This window comes from Podarcis vaucheri (genome assembly GCF_965113315.1).
Source record: "Podarcis vaucheri genome assembly, chromosome: 5".
Taxonomy (NCBI): Eukaryota; Metazoa; Chordata; class Lepidosauria; order Squamata; family Lacertidae; genus Podarcis; species Podarcis vaucheri.
Window position 1 is genome coordinate 8,224,765 of NC_138763.1, and position 15,671 is coordinate 8,240,435.

Genomic DNA, 15,671 nt, shown 5'->3' on the forward strand with positions numbered 1-15,671 from the left:
GGTTTGTGTAGCTGACATCTATTGATGACTGAACAAAGTGTCTCATATTCATCACTACACTTGAAAAGGGCAAGGAGAACTTAGGTGGTTTTGACAGCCGGAAAACTATTTGGCGAAGATTGTAATGCTTGAAAAGAAAGTATTCCCTCGAGAACACAGGCTACAGAGGTTTATAGATTACAACAAACTGGGCAGAGGGCTGAAGGCCCCTAGCCATTGGAAGATTCCAATTCTTACTGTGTCATATCCTGTCCCCCTGCTTTGATTACAGGGTCACTCCACATTGCCAGCATGCCTTCTAGCTTGGTGGTAAGCGCAGGTCTTTAAAAATGCAAGACTTTTGCAGAAATTGTTCTGCTGTGGCTCCCACACTACCCAGTATTAATTCACAGAATACTGCCAGATCCTTCTAACATGAATAATCAAAGAGATACAGAACGGCAGAATCACATTTCCAACCACGGAAAGGTATTTGGGGCTGAGGAGCTGGAAGAAACAATGGGAGACCATGTATGGGTGAGCTAGTAAACTGCTGTAATCTTTTGTGTGCTGGATAGAAACTCAAGGGAATCTTCATATGATAATCATATGGTGCTGCTGTGCTGTCCTACATTTTTACAGAATCAGATGAAGTAGGTTTGCCTGAAGAAATGTTTCAACTCAAAATGTGCTGGACTACAGCAGGACTCCTGAGCACAAAGCCTAAAGGTCTTGCCTGGCCCTTGGTTGCCTCTGTAGCCTATGGCATCCCCATCTCCACATTAATTCACTAGAGAAGTGTTGAGAGGCTGATTTGGCATCGGCTTGTCCCAGCATTAACAGCACAGGTGTCAAAATGAGGGCAGAGTGCAGTGGGTGGAAGCTGGCATCTTGGGAGGCTGATAAAGGCAAGCTGATGCAAGATGGCACATCACATAAATGCTGCTGTGCCCCCTGGACATTGGTTAGATGTGTGTTGGGTCCTCCAGCCCCTCTGAGGTTGAGACAGATGCTGTCTCTGAGTCTACAAGCATCATATAGCCATTTATAAAACTAATTTGGTGAGTTAGTTTTAAACATAGAATCATAGAGTTGGAAGAGACCACAAGGGCCATCGAGTCCAACCCCCTGCCAAGCAGGAAACACCATCAGAGCACTCCTGACATATGGTTGTCAAGCCTCTGCTTAAAGACCTCCAAAGGAGGAGACTCCACCACACTCCTTGGCAGCAGATTGGCCAAACTTGGCCCTCCAGATGTTTTGGGACTACAACTCGCATCATCCCTAGCTAACAGGACCAGTGGTTTGGCCATGTCTGGATTAGACAATGTAAATGGGTGGCCACCACCACATCTTTGAGAATACCAGAGTTTAACTGCACCATGTGAAGAAGTAATTCCTTCTGTCTGTCCTGCATCTCCCACCATTCTGCTGTACTAGATTCTAGCTTTGGAAGAGGGAGAAAAAGCTACTTTCTCCATGCCATACACTTCTATTGTGTCTCCCCCTCCCTTGCCTTTTCCCCCTAAACAAAATAGCCCCCAAATGTTTTAAGTTCTCCTTGCAGGGGAAGTTGCTGCACGGCTTGTGAGTATTTTGGTTGTTCTTCCCTGCACCTTTTCCAGCGCTGCACCTTTCAAGTTTAATATGTTGTAGATTCATTTGATCAGGGAATACTATTTAAAACATGTATATGTATGTGTGTGTATATATATATATAATCACACACACACACACACCCCATTGTGGCTGTAAGTACTTTTCAGAAAGCGCAAAAGGATGCATTGCACCATTCTCCTAAATAGCCAAATTGTACCTTTATTTCACTATTAGAAATACATCAACTGAGGCATTTTTTTAAATAGCTGTAGGTCACAAGATACGTCATCCTTGCTAACCACACAGCTATATGCATTGTACTGATTAGAAAGTAAGCAGATGGAATCTCCTCTATTATTCCCCTCATGGCCGTGGGGCTGGGGGATTTATTTTCTACTTCCTTTCCTTAAATCCTGATACTGACTATCTCAGTGCTATTATATACCTTGGGTGTCTACATTTCTTTTTTTTAAAAAAAGCAAATTCGGGAGGACATCATGCCAAGGCTTAAGAATCACTTGCTATAGAGCAATGCAAAAGCCAGAAATTTGGCATGTAAGAAACCAAATGTTGGGACAATTAAATGGTAGACACTCATTTTTTGGGGACCCTGTGGTGAGCTTATTCAAATTTACATTTGTGTGTGCTGGCCAGGGAGGTGAAAAGAGGAGCAGGCATAACTGCTAGAAATCTTACTTTTTCCTCGTCTTTTGTTTGACGAGTTCACCAGACAGTCTGCAGATTCTGACATAGCCTGTGTTTCCTGTTTTATCTCAGTTCTTAGGGGTCCTGATGTTGGCAAGGAGTTTTCTTGAGCATCTGTATACTGCAGCTTAGGCAATGAGTTCAGATCTCTTGTAAGAGCAATCTCTGGCAGCACTGCTAACAGGGAGGAAAGGAATGGTAGAAAAAAATACAAAGGTGGCAGAAAGAAAAGTCACGTCTACTTCTGACGCTGCCTACCCGGCCCCTGTGGAAATGTGTCCCTCTTTAGAAAAAAAGGTTCCCCACCCCTCATGTAGTGAATGACAAGAAAGGAGGAGTTTTTAGTGGTTGGGGACAGAACACAAACCTTACAAATTAAAAGGGAACAGAAAGGCACGGCAGAGGAGTGAGTGGGTTTCTTATCTGACTCTGGGCTAGGTTTTTTGCAGAGGTAGTATGGGTGGCTGAAGGGAAGAAAAGGGAATTACATGAGTCAGTGCTACAGAAAAGACTAACCGTCCCTCCTGACTTGAACACTGGGTGATGGTGAATAAGCATGATCTCATATGAAAGAAACACTTCAGCTCATTCATTCAGGCTCATTTTGTGAGAGGATGGTGGGGTGAGATGACTACTGCAGAGTGTCTGCATCGTTATCTGTCACCATAAGCAACATTTAGCAATTATCTTGCTTGCTGACTAACCAACAATGTGATTTTGAAGCATCTCTTGACAATTAGATTCAACTGCTGATCAAAGCCAGAATTCAAGATATGGATGTACTATGTTATTTAAAAAGTGTCCTTTCTGACTCTAGCTTGTTCAAATTCCACAAGTGTCTAAAAGAACATTTGATGGCTTTGGGTTCAGGCAGGTTCATGGCCTTTCCTTTCCTCTGCGTACAAACTTACGTCCAAGAGAGGGCACTTTTCAACATCTGCAAGCAAAGGCCAGCATAATATCTGCAGGGCACTGTCAGTTGATGTTTTTCATTACTGTCTGCTTCATTACGCCATTTTGACAGGTAGGTAGATCTTTCATAGGAAACAATCATTATTTTTAAACCAGCATATTTGCAGAGTATCTTCATGCAATCTTGTTGTCTAGGGTCAGTCAATAAGTACATAATTTACTCACTTTTAAATCACCATGCAGTTTATTATTAGTTGGAGCTTAGTCCTTGTGAGCCCAAGTCATAGAGGTGAGTTGAGGGAAAAGTGAGAAAATACCCCTTGAGATTATGTGTTTTTGAATAGGGCCAGGGAGAGGGGGGATCGAGGAACAAACCGATTTAGAAAGAAGCAATATTTGGAGGGAAGGTGTTAAGAGTGAACAGTTGGCAACAGAAGGAGATGGCTGCTCAGTCAGCATGCACTCAAGCCATTTAGAACTTTAGAAGTAATGACCAGCATGAATTAAGCCCATTTACAAACTGCCAACCAATGAGTGCAGCTGCTGTAAGATAGGTATAATGAGCTCCCGTGCCCAAGCACCCACTTGCACCCTTGCTGCCACATTCTTTGCCAACTGAAGTTTTCAGACATACTTCAGAGGCACCCTCTATATGTTTTTATCATCCAAGACCTGCAATCTGGGATCAGAGTGCCTCTGAACCTAGAAGTTCCATTTAGCTCTTGTGGGTTAAACTTGATACCAAGGTGCCATGAGGAAATCCAGAGGCGGGGTGGAGGCTGTAAGGGAACAGCAGGGACCACCGACAGAATGTCAGTCAATCATTGGCTGGGAGCATCGCATTCTGAACCAGGTGGAAGAGAAGAATGAGCTGACGCCGCCCTTGGAAGCCTGAAGCCACCAGCAGCTCCTGTTACTACGTATGCTGGTAGGGCCAGTCCTATTGGAACACTGGGATGTTTAGTATAATTATTGTGCATTTATTTATATCACAGCTTTCCCCCATCAGGTCTCGAGGCGGCGTATATGGAGAAAAAAATTATTAAAAACAACTAAGCATTAATAGAATAAAAACATTATTTCTCTCCGAAATTACTGTTGTGCGTGTGTTTATAATGTACATATATACAAACACACATATATATTGATTTCCCTGTGCTTATTCATTAAGAAGAGCGAGGAAACTACTCCGGGCCCGATCCCCTCCCCCACCACCCACACGTGTCACGACCATAGAGTGGCACCGGGCGGCGGCAAGAACGCTTTTCGACAAGGGGAAACGGAAGCTCCTCTCCCCGCCACGTGACGCAGGTGCGCGCGCCGGCCGGCCAGCCCGCCCGCCTCCCTGCCTCGCGTGGAGGTCACGTGCCCAAAAGGCCGCGCCGACCGCGCGGGGGTCACCTGACCGCCTCTTTTCTTTCTCTCCCCTCCGTCCCCCAATACCAGAGCATGGCGCGGTCCACGTGACGAAGGCGGGGCGGCAGCTCAATCCACCCCTCCCAATTCGCCCCCACCTCCCTCCCTTCCCCCTGAGAGGCTTCAGGCGAGCCCCGCCCCCTCGGCGCCGTCCTCCCTCGCCCCGTGACCGACCCTCCTCCCTTCCTCTTGCCCCGCCCCTCCCCTCGGAGAGCGGCTCCGGAAATGGTCGTGCTGGGCTGCGCTGCGGCTGCGTCGGGCCCCGCTCCCCGGACTGAAGGAGACTGAAGGTAACCGCGGCGGGGGGAGGGGGGAAGGTGCGGCGCGGGGGGGGGCGCGAGAGAGAAAGCCAGAGTAGGCCGCGGTTGGCGCGGTGGGGGTGGGGTGGGAGGAGAGAGGCGGGGCCTCGCCGGTCTCCTCCCCCTGCTGCCCCCCTCCCGCGACGAGGGCATTCCCCCCCCTCACCCCCAGCCTCTCGTCGCGCCCTGACTGGGCTCCGGCCGCCATTGCCCCCTCGCCTACCCGGCCGCCTGCCTGGCCCTCGGAGGCCTCGCCTGAGCACCACGTGGGGCGGGAGGAGGAAGGAAGGAGACGCCGGCCGGGATAGGCCTCGTGGTCCCCGCGCCCGGTTGAAGGGCGGCTGCCAGGAGAGAGACCCGGCCTCTCCCCGGTTCCTCCTCCCCCTCCTCCTCCCGCTGACTAGGCTTTCTCTGGGAGCGTGGAGCCGGCCTTTGTGCTCCCGCTTCCTTCGGCCTGCGCAGGGTGCTCCTGGGCGCGTGCAGACGGCGCTTCTCTCTCGGCTTCCTCGCGTGCCTGCGAAGCGCAAGGTTACGGAAAGGGTGTTTCCGAGCAGGGGCGAAACTGGGCTCCCATTTCACCCGTTTCAAAGACCCAGTTTGGTATCTCTACGCGGGCTGTGTGTGCCTCAATAGCTCCCCTGGGGGGGGGGGGGGCTTCACCCGGGCCAAAAAAGCCTGGCTAGCCCCCTCGTAGCTACGCCTCTCATGCTGAGGCTCTGTCTGCTCCAACAAACCAACCTTTCTTTCACATAACGCCAGTATCTTGTTTTTAAAACGTCTCCGCACCTGGAACAGATGTGAGGTTTTTCGGTCCTGAATTCGAGCCCTTTCTCTCGCTCCCCACCCCAAATGCAGACTCCACAAGGCAGCCAAGTATCCTGTAGGTCATGGCTGTGGTGCCTGTATTTTAATAAGAAGTAAATTTATTTTTTGCCCTGCATCTTACTCAAGCTGTGTTTTAAGAACGAGAGCTTTCCAAGCAAATATGCCCTTGGCACAGGCCAGTAGTGGGGGACAAAGGTCCACCCCCATAGCCAGCCTCCTTTCGGAGAACGCCCTGAAACTTAGAGGAGCCTTTCCTTATCTATCTAGGTACTGACGAGGATTTTGACCCTAAAACGAGCCCTTTATATGTGCTGCTGTTGTAGGGCCTTAGTACAGGTACTAGGCCTCTCTCAAACTGCATATGAGCCCGGAAGAGAGGCCTGTGCTCTGGAAGCATAGCCAGTCTTGCATAACTATCAGTAGGAACTCAAAACAGTGTCTTTCCAATGGGCAAACACTATAATAAACAGACCCCTCTGATGCTCAATCTGTATAATATTTATGGAGCCCAAGGCCTTTCTATGCAAGCTTCTTCAGGGTTTCTGCTATACGTATAGTTAACTCTAGATAAGTACAGTGTGAACAAAGTCTGAAGCCAGTGTGCCATGAATAAAACATGACTTTAAATAATTTTGCACTCTGAAAGTGTTAATCAAAATTACTGAAGAAACAGAATTTCCAGCTCCACAATCAATTCTCTCCCACAAAGTATGGGGTCAACAAATCCCTTCTTCCCATGAATTGTGCACTGTTTAAGACATGAAATCACATTTTCTGAAAGGATACCTGAAACCAAAGGGGCCTTCTAGAGCTTAGTTGCATGACAACTTTGGCATGCTAGCACAGTACTACAATGTCTAAAGTTGAGACCAGCTGCTATCTCATATAATTCTACTTGCTGCTGAAACTATCAACCAACTCATTTCTGTACAGTTAGACCTTGTTAAAGTCCCCTCCCTGCTTATCTATAGAGCCCAGTATATAGCACACACAGTATTTAGGGCACCATTTCCACAATTTAGAAGGCGCTTCTAAGGCCTCCAGCTACCCCTATATGCCATATTTATGATATTCGTAGCATTTGATGAAGACTGAGCTTTAATTTTATGCGACTTGAGTTTAAATAGCTTGAGGTCTTAAACCAGGTTCCCTTCTTGGCCAGTAGCCATGAGACAAACGAGGTCTGTCCCAAAATGTACTGGCAGCTTGTATTTTATGAGATTATGCTCTTCTGAGGCCTGAAATTTAATATCTTCAACTAGCCCCCATCCTATTTGGACTATTAAAATACAAGACTGGACCTTTATAAGGTTCTTATACTTATAGATTATTTCATTTCCTTATGATTTGAGTTCCTTTACATCTGAGCCATTTAGACTGCATCTGGAGGGTCCGATCCTGCTTTTCACTGAATTGTAACTTTGTCCCTGACAAATCTTTTAACACCCTCCTCTCTTTCTTTCCACAATAGTTTTGTTGGTATCACTTAAGCAATCATTTTCCCACAACTTATTAAAACGTTTCTACTCCACTTTTCCTTATAGAGTTCAAGGTAGCTACGGGGTGTCCTTATATTTATCACTGTGCCTTTTTGGTAGTTTAATCCATCACCTAGCTCTTTTCTGAACTCTGTAAAGTAACATGGATTAAAATAACTTCATTAATGAACCTGAATAAAAGGGAGGTGAAAGCTGCATAACCTTGAGTGGACATCTGAAGATCTTCTGGCACATAAGCTTTTGTTCTCCTTAGTACATATAGGCAGGAATCAATTGTTTTGGTACATGCTTGTGACATTCCAGTCTCCTATTGTGCATATATAGGACTGAATGTCCCCAGACAGAATACCTTTATCGAGAGGACCAGTCACCTCCTGGATGTGTTGGACTACAGTGATGTTTGCCCATGTTGGAGAAGGCTGATATTATGCAACAAAACAGCCACTCCTCTGAAATGCGCCTGCCCCATATAAGGCTGTGATGTGCCTGCTGATTGTATATACATTTCCTTGGAAGTAAAACCCATTGAGCTCAGTAATTTACTTACAAGGCCTGCCTGCGTTCCTCTGTAGAGGTTTTCAACGTGGTGGTGTATTTAGATTCCTGAATCCTGTACCCCGCTCCATATGCTTTGAAACGGGCTCAGATCTGCCGATAACTGCGACCCCCCCTCCCCGACCGCCCCCGGAGTTTCCAGTCCCAGTATACGAGCTCATAAAATGTGGCACTCCTCTCACCCCACCCCGCGTTTGAAACCTGCAGGGCTCTCGACCCCGCATAACCTGTGGTACCTAAGTACTGTTGTGCTTCGTATGCAGTGTTTTGGTTCATTTGGCATAGGTAAACACCCCGTTCAGTTCGGAATGGTCCTGCCGTAAGTGCATAGGGCCTGCGGGGTCTGAATTTATGGAACACGCTGGGAAATGTAGATCTTCACTCTTGCATCCAAACATATTAGGGGTGCTGCGGGTGGGTGCACGCCTTAACGGGGCTCATCGGCGCAGCAGCTGCCCGCTTTTAGGCGAAGCCGGGAAGCTTAGGATCGCCCCGTTCTGTATTGGTATTGGGGCGTGGGTACACCCTCTAAAATTCCAAGCAGCCGCACCCGGTAGGGTCTCCCCTTCCGTGGCCTCTGCGCACGTGGGAACGGGGCGGAATCCGGGCGATGGCTGCTCTGCAGCTGCGCGCCCACATCTGCGGAGCACTCGCCGCGCGCAGGGACCCTGCGGCGCCGGATCGGCCTTTCCCACCCCGCTTGTAGGCCCGAAGCCCGCCCGGTGCCTGCATCCCGCTGGGCCCACGTGTTCGCCTCTTCCTTCCTTCCTTGCTCACTTCGCCCAGCCCTAGGCCGCCGTCGGGGCTGGCCCTGCTGCGGCTCCACCTCCTCCGCTCCCTCCACCTCCTCCCTCGCTGGCTGTGGCTGCTACCGCGCCGGTGCTTGGCGTCCGCCTCCGACTACCGGGCCAGCCCCACGTGCTTGCGGCGCAACTCGGGTACGGTCGGAAGCGGCGGCGGTGCGGGGACGGGGCCCGGCCGCGCTACGCCCGCCTGCCTTTCTCTCGCCGCCCGCTGCGGGCGCTCTTGCGGCCAGCGCGCAGGGCGCCCGGCAGTCGCCACCGCGTGGGCCGCGGCTCCCTCCTTCCCCTGCGGGGCCGCCCGGCTAGGACACGTGTCCTTGGAGCAGGCGGGCCGGGGCCTGGCTTCCTGCTTGCCATCCTGGCCGGCGCGACGCGCGGGGGAACCTCGGAGGGGAAGAAACGCCACCCTCCACCCCCGGAGGAGGAAGGTCTCGAGGTTTGGGGTTCTCTTTTTTTGCGCCCATGTGCCACCGGCCGAGGTGCGTCCGGGTCCTTTCTCTCTCCAACCCCCGACCCAAATTCCCTTTACCCCTCGCTTTCCGGTTGCGGCTGGGTTTGGGGCTTTGCAGAGCAGAAGAGAGGGGAAAGGGCTTGGGGTGGTGGGGGATCTTGGTGCTTTGTATTTAAGGCACCCCCTTCTCTGAAATATTGCCTGGCCCGCCCTTATTCGCCGGCTGCTGCCCTTTCCCCAATGGATGGCTCTTCATGCTTGCCTTCCGGCCCTTTGTACAAAATAAAATAAATGCGGAGGGTAAATAAACCTTTGCATCTCCTTTGTCTTGTGCCCTCTGTTAGTTTTTGCGTGTGTTCCCCCCTCCCCACGCCCGCGCACATTGGTTGTGCCTTGTTTCCCCCAAACATATGTTAGTCCTCTTACCGCCCAGAACAGACGTTAAAAATTACTCAGCAATTTCTTAAGCAACCCAGTTTTACTTGTGCACATCTAAACTTTCAGATTTTGTTGTGTTGAGTTGTTGGGTTTTTATTTTGAGAACAACAACAACCCATATTAATCTGTTTGTTCAGTCCCTGAAAGGCTGCCACTTGTTTGCGCATTTTCCTTTTAGGAAGGCGGCTTGCTGTCATGGTGGGTTTGGATGGTGATTAAAGGAGATCTTACTGTGTGGAGTAACACCAACTGTCTCTGAAAGTGTGGGAGAGGGAGGACATCTTGAACCTCGATTGCACATTTCCTGGTTTTATGTAGTTTGCCCTACAGGGGAGGGTGGAAGGCTTGTATCGTAACAGTCCACGTTCGCATTTCGTGCTAAACAGCGTTTCATTGGGTTGCTTCTGGCAATGGTGGTGGGTGGAATTCTCTGCTATTTTGTCTGGGAGTGTGCTTGTGTTAAGTGAAAGGGTGAGGGGAGTCAGGGAATAAGGGTGCTCAGTTCACATCGGAAGGCTTGCTTCACTTTTCTGCATAGTTGAGTGTAGGACCTTCTGTAATGGAGGAATACTGTGGCTCTTCTTACTTATAATTGCAGAACACAAGGGTGTGTCCCTCAAAAGTAGGGCTAGGAAAATATTTCAAATTCCTAAGCTCTAGAATAAAAAATAAAAATAAAAAAATAGGAGCCAGCTCTGCCCAGGAGCAGGAAGTGTCAAAATGCAGAGGAACTACCACCATGTTTCCCCACCCTATCACTGGGCAAATGTGAGAATCACAAGTCAAACTGAGGGGTTTCCTAGTTTGATGTCTCCATTGTACTTCTGGGGCTATACTGTGGGGCAGCTGCTGGCCTTGTCCTCTGGGAAGCAGTTTCCCCTCTATCCAAAGCGGTTTCCCCTTGTTGTCTAGCATGTTACATGTCCCCTGTGCTTATCTTCTTTCAATGTTGGCATTTGCAAGTGGTTACAGGATTAAGCTGTGACCCATGAAGGTCCTGGTTCAAATCTCACTCTGCACAATCTTAAAAGGCACAGGATGCCTTTCTGAAGGCAGATCTGTATCAGTTCTTGGATGGAGGGCCACCTGAAAGTCCCTCATCTACCCTATTCCATGATGGACGAAAGGCAGAATATGAATGTAATACATAGTCGCTTGCAGGGGAGGCCTTTGTCAAGCCTCAGACATTTGTGGATAATGCTAACCTACCTTACATTGTTGCTATTTTTGAAAAATACTGAGATAAAATGTGGAAAGGTGCTACATAAATACTAAATATTATTGTTTTCATTACGCAGTTTAGGAGCTGAGGCTGAGAGTGTGACTTCCCCAAGGCCATTTGGTGAGTTTGTGGCCAAGCTGGGTTTTCAGCCCAGGTCTTCTGAATCCAAGGATACAAGTTTGTTCATTTTAACCACGCTACCTGCAATTCATCCGAGATAAAGACTTGTAATGGACAGTAGTTTCTGTGTAGAGAATTGTATGTACCCCGGCACATAGTGGTGTGTGTGTGTTAAATGGTCAAGTTTTGTTTTTTATTGAATCTGAATGCAGCAAAAAGCCTGAATTGGTCAGTCTCTATACTGGTGGAGTACACAACTGCTCATTGCATGCAGTGATGTCTGTAGAATTCCCTATACAGAAGTCCTAAAACACCCTTAAGCAGTTCAGAAGAGCAGTTTATATTCTCAAGACTTTCCCTTTCACCCAGAAAGGTCCTCCCTCAATTAACTTCCCTCAGAAATGGTGCCTGTTGCACTCTGTTCCATGCTCACTTCCTGTCACAGAGAAGAAGGAACAAAGTTCTGCCTTCAGGAGCAGTGCAAGGAAGGGACTAATGACAGGGTGGAGGTGCAAAATGCTTCCTCTTTCCCTTTCCCCACTTCGTCATCTGGAGAGAATCCTGCCTTTCCAGGTTTCTTTTATCTTCCCAAATCCCTTGTTGGAGAAGGCATTTCAGGAAACGATGATACTGCCACAGGCAAGAGGCACAAGAGCGCTCCCTTGTAATTTTTGTTAATCTGGAATATTAACTTTAGCTACCTTGAGAAGTTGTGAAGCGTTGAGAGTAGAAGTGTGAGCCAGGAAGTCCCAGATTCAAAACTTACACAAGCCAGTATTAGCCTCCCCTCAACCCCAAACGAGTGAACGATCTTCAAATCCAGCATTTTGTTCTCACCCTGGCCAACTGGATTCTTCCAGTGCCTACAAGTTTGACAGCCTTGAGTGTTCAGATGCAGGTTTCATATAGCAATGATAACTAATAGCCAGAGATAGGCCCATCCTCCCTTAATTTGTGCCGTCCTCTTGATTGTATATCTGCAATTTGCGGTGTGATAACTAACCTAACAGTTGCCAGGGTCACTTAAGGTAATGTATGAGAAGTGCCTAGATGTTTTTACATCAGTGCAGATAAAACAAGCAGCTTGAGGTTTCATATCTGCAGTCACCAGAACACAACAATACTCCTAGATCCTTGTTTTGCCCATAAACATTCTTTGAAAGGATGGGAGAATATCTGCTTTTGCTGGGAAAACAACAGCACAGTTGGCAGAGTAACTGAACTGCATTAAATGAACACGAGGACAGAGCATTGCTTTGGGATTCCCATATCATCAGTCCCTTTTGAAATGGGGATCTAGGGGAAAGGACTTAGATGTTAGGAGATGGGGCCTAAGTCTGTTTAGATCTGGAGCAGGCTGCTTTTTGGAGTGCTTTTGTCGAAGGCCAGTTGGGCATCTGCTGAGAAGTTGCATAAAAGGGCACCCTCTTGTTATACTTTCGTTAAGTGACGGAAGATATGAAAGGTTTAAGAATAATGGGTTGGAATCGTTGAATTGTAGAGTTGGAAGGGACTCCAAGGGTCATCTAGTCCAATCCCCCCTGCAGTGTAGGCATCTCAACTTGTTCATATGTGACAAATGGCCATCCAACCTCTCCTTAAAATCCTCCCAAGGAAGGAGAGTCCACCACCTTTCATGAGAGTCTGTTCCACTCTCAGACAGCTCTCACTCAGAGAGTTCTTCCTGAAGTTTAGTCAGAATCTCCTTTCTTGTAACTTGAAGCCATTGGTTTGGGTCCTACCTTTTGGAGCAGGAGAAAACAAGCTTGCTCCATCTTCCATGTGACAGCCTTTTAGATATTTGAAGATGGCTATCATATCGCCTCTCATTCTCTTCGACACCCAGAATATGTGTGTGACTTCTGGTTTTGGTTGTAAGCAGCACTTAGACTTAGCATTAGAGAGCGCAATACCACAACTCTTAAGGACTAAGTCATGCCCCTCCAGAATTAGGCAAAAATTTGTTGCTCCCTTAACAGGATTTACAAGCGAACAACGAAGGAGCAAAATAAGCAGGGTGCCTGTCCAGACATCGCAAGAACCCAAGGTAAATTGTTTCTTCCTGCCTTGTTTCTCTCAGTGGCAGCAGGGCACCATGCTGCTCATTCTCAATAAAGCACAGTAAGCTAGGAGCCCTTCCCTATCATGATGTGGTCGATCAAAAGTTTTATGTTGGAGGCGTCAAAGGAAAGGGAGACAAGCAAGGTCTGAAAAGGAACAGTGGGGAGCACATTTGATTAAATGTGCTTGGGCTTTATTTTTGTTAGGATAGGAGTTATGGTGTTAACCCAGCTTTTTCCAACTTGTTGCCTTGTAGAGGTTTTGAACTGTAGCTCCCATCTGCTCCTGATAGCAGTGCACGTATCTCATATCTTACGCAGGGTTTAGGTTCTGGGGGTCCATGTATATAAATGCGTACTGCCAGGAATTTCCGGAACCAGGCTCCCTGCATGGTGGAGGACCTCTTGCCCAACTTCAGGAAATAGGCGGAAAGGGCTCTGGCAGTGTCCCAGAGCCCTTCCGTGGCCGCTTTGTTGTGAGGGTTTTGGCAGGATCCTAGAATCCTCCCACCTCCTTCTCAAAGCCTAGTAAGTGCTTGCCCAGCTTTGGGGAGGAGGCATCTAGAACCATGCCAGAGACGTTGCACCACCTCCCCAAAGTCTGGAGCCTCCCTTTGCTGTCGAGGGCTCTGGGCTGCCTGGTAAGCCCGTAATGGTGGGCAGGGAATAAATAAAATGAAGAATGGGTTTCCTCCGCGCTCCATTTTATTTTTAATTTCCCCCACCCACACAAAGCTGTGAACACAAGTAAAATAATCTAAGATTGTGAGTTACCTGTAGTCCTAAATATCTGGAGCACTCCAGGCTAAGGAAGGCTGTGTTAAGCAGTTGGCTTCAATGGAGAAAGGTATTTCTTTGAGAGGAGATTTGTAGGAAGATAGACTAGTCAGGGCAGTTGCAGTGCCTGCCTGAGCACCTGTGGAAGAAGTTTTATTGAACCAGTGAATAGGAAACTGCTGTAAGCAGCCACAAAACAAAGAGTACAATTCCTGCTTTGTCAAATGCTACTTACGAAGTCGTGGGCATCTTACATTCTCCATCGGCCATTTTCCATTTGTGGCATGTTCACCCGCAAATGGAAATTCTGCAGTTGGATTAATTTCTGCAGCCTCGTTTCCTAAACTCCTATTATACCTGTTCCTTATTGCCCATTTTCAGTGCTTTGAGGCAGAACTCTCAACATGCCAACCCCACGTTAACCTACATTGCATGGGTGTGAAGCAAGATTGAATTTGCTGTCTGCTCGGTTTTAGCACAGCCCAGATGAGCCAAGCAAGTGAGCTAATTCAGTGTTCCCATGCAGCATCCTTGGGCAGCTGGCATGGGCCCCAGGGCCCTGGCATGGCCTGTCACCCTTAACGTCCCCAGGGACCCTCTTAATGCTCTCCCTTTGTGTTCTATACTGGTGACCACCATGTAAAATCCTTGAAATGGCCTGGAGTAATTCTAAATCAAGAGCATCATGAAAAATTAAAATGGTGGCAGCCTGGTGACAAATCAAAAGGGTGCCACCCCAAGTAGGCCTGGCAGGAGGTGTTTATCAGAGGGCACCCTGTAACAAATTATTCCCAAAATAAAACTTTCACCAGGGTGGAGGGGTTGAGAAGGAAGCCATGCCATATCTCCTGAGCATTTGCAGTGCATTGGTGTCAATCCTCAATAGATGGGTTGCTTGCTGTTTCTTACAGATCCTGGTGAAGCCAATTGCCCTGGACATCACAGTCCCCACCCCTTCCAAAACCTAAGTCCTTTCTGAGGGAGCATCAAGACCTTCTGTCCGTCCTTGCTGTTAAAGATGGAATTCATTTCCTTGTTCCCCTCAGAAACCTCCCCAAGTTTCGGGTTGGGCGTTGCAACCACTACAGGCCTCCTTAGTGTGCTTTAGGTCATGTACTGTTCTCTCTGAGCCCCACTTTCCACCCGAGACTTCTTGCTTGTGCACCTGAAAATGTAGAACGCTAGTGTAGCAGATGTGTTTCTTCCACATGTTTTTATGTGCCTGAGAGCTGTGTAACATGGTGATGATATGATGATATTTATTTATTTATACATACCCCACCCATCTGGCTGGGTTTCCCCAGCCACTCTCAATAACCCTGAGAAAGGAATTCAAAGTGAGGAAAGATCAGAGAAATGTGCCCCTCTTTTTTATTTTTAAAAGGGAGGAGTCTGTATCACTGTTCCTAAACTTTTATGTTGACTGTGCTCTACCACCTTCATAGAGCCTTGCTCTCAGTTTCTGAAAACATAAGTGGGAAATTCCCATACCGTTTTACTGAAAATAGCCTTTTCTCCTGGGGATCATAGTTCTGTCCATTGAAGCATAAAGACAAGCCCCCCCGGAGCAAGATCGGAGATGCCTTGCACCGCTTCCCTTCGATCGGCAAGTACTGATCATGATATATCAAGGTGAATTTTGGAACCTCACAGTTCATTTGGCAGAAGAAGATTCTAATGTGCCTGTCAACCATGTCCGCCCCCAAATGGGGTGTCGTTTGTGATGGCTGGTGACCTAGTCCATGCAGACTGACCTGCTTTTGATTTCACAAGTTTGGGAGCATTTGGGCAGCCTAAGGTCAGAGTGGCTATTGATTTTTGCCAGTGAAATAACCAGTGCCACTGTGGTCTCTTCCCAGAGGTGCTTGCATCATCATTGGACCCCAACTCTGACAAACAGGTCGGGGAAGTTTCCTTTTCGGTGTTGCCTCACTTGCTGCTTTGCTTTGGTTGGCAATTAGGGTTTGGGTTTTTGTTTTTTAAAGGAAGGGGATCAACACCAACAGCAAAC

At 48.0% G+C, this 15,671-nt stretch overlaps 1 protein-coding gene across 19 annotated transcripts in view; it reads left to right on the forward strand.

Moving 5' to 3' along the window:
- The first annotated feature begins 4,746 nt into the window (after positions 1-4,746).
- EIF4G1 (eukaryotic translation initiation factor 4 gamma 1) overlaps positions 4,747-15,671 on the forward strand; it is an 81,087-nt gene continuing 70,162 nt past the window's right edge. For 8 of the 19 annotated variants that reach the window (XM_082223843.1, XM_082223846.1, XM_082223847.1 and 5 more), the window contains exon 1: positions 4,747-4,901. The gene's annotated coding sequence lies outside the window, so the exon portion shown is untranslated. Of the gene's footprint in view, positions 4,902-8,639; positions 8,728-8,904; positions 9,072-10,779; positions 10,824-12,802; positions 12,871-15,671 lie in introns of those variants that run through there. The other 11 variants (XM_082223854.1, XM_082223863.1, XM_082223857.1 and 8 more) reach the window with 8 other exon arrangements.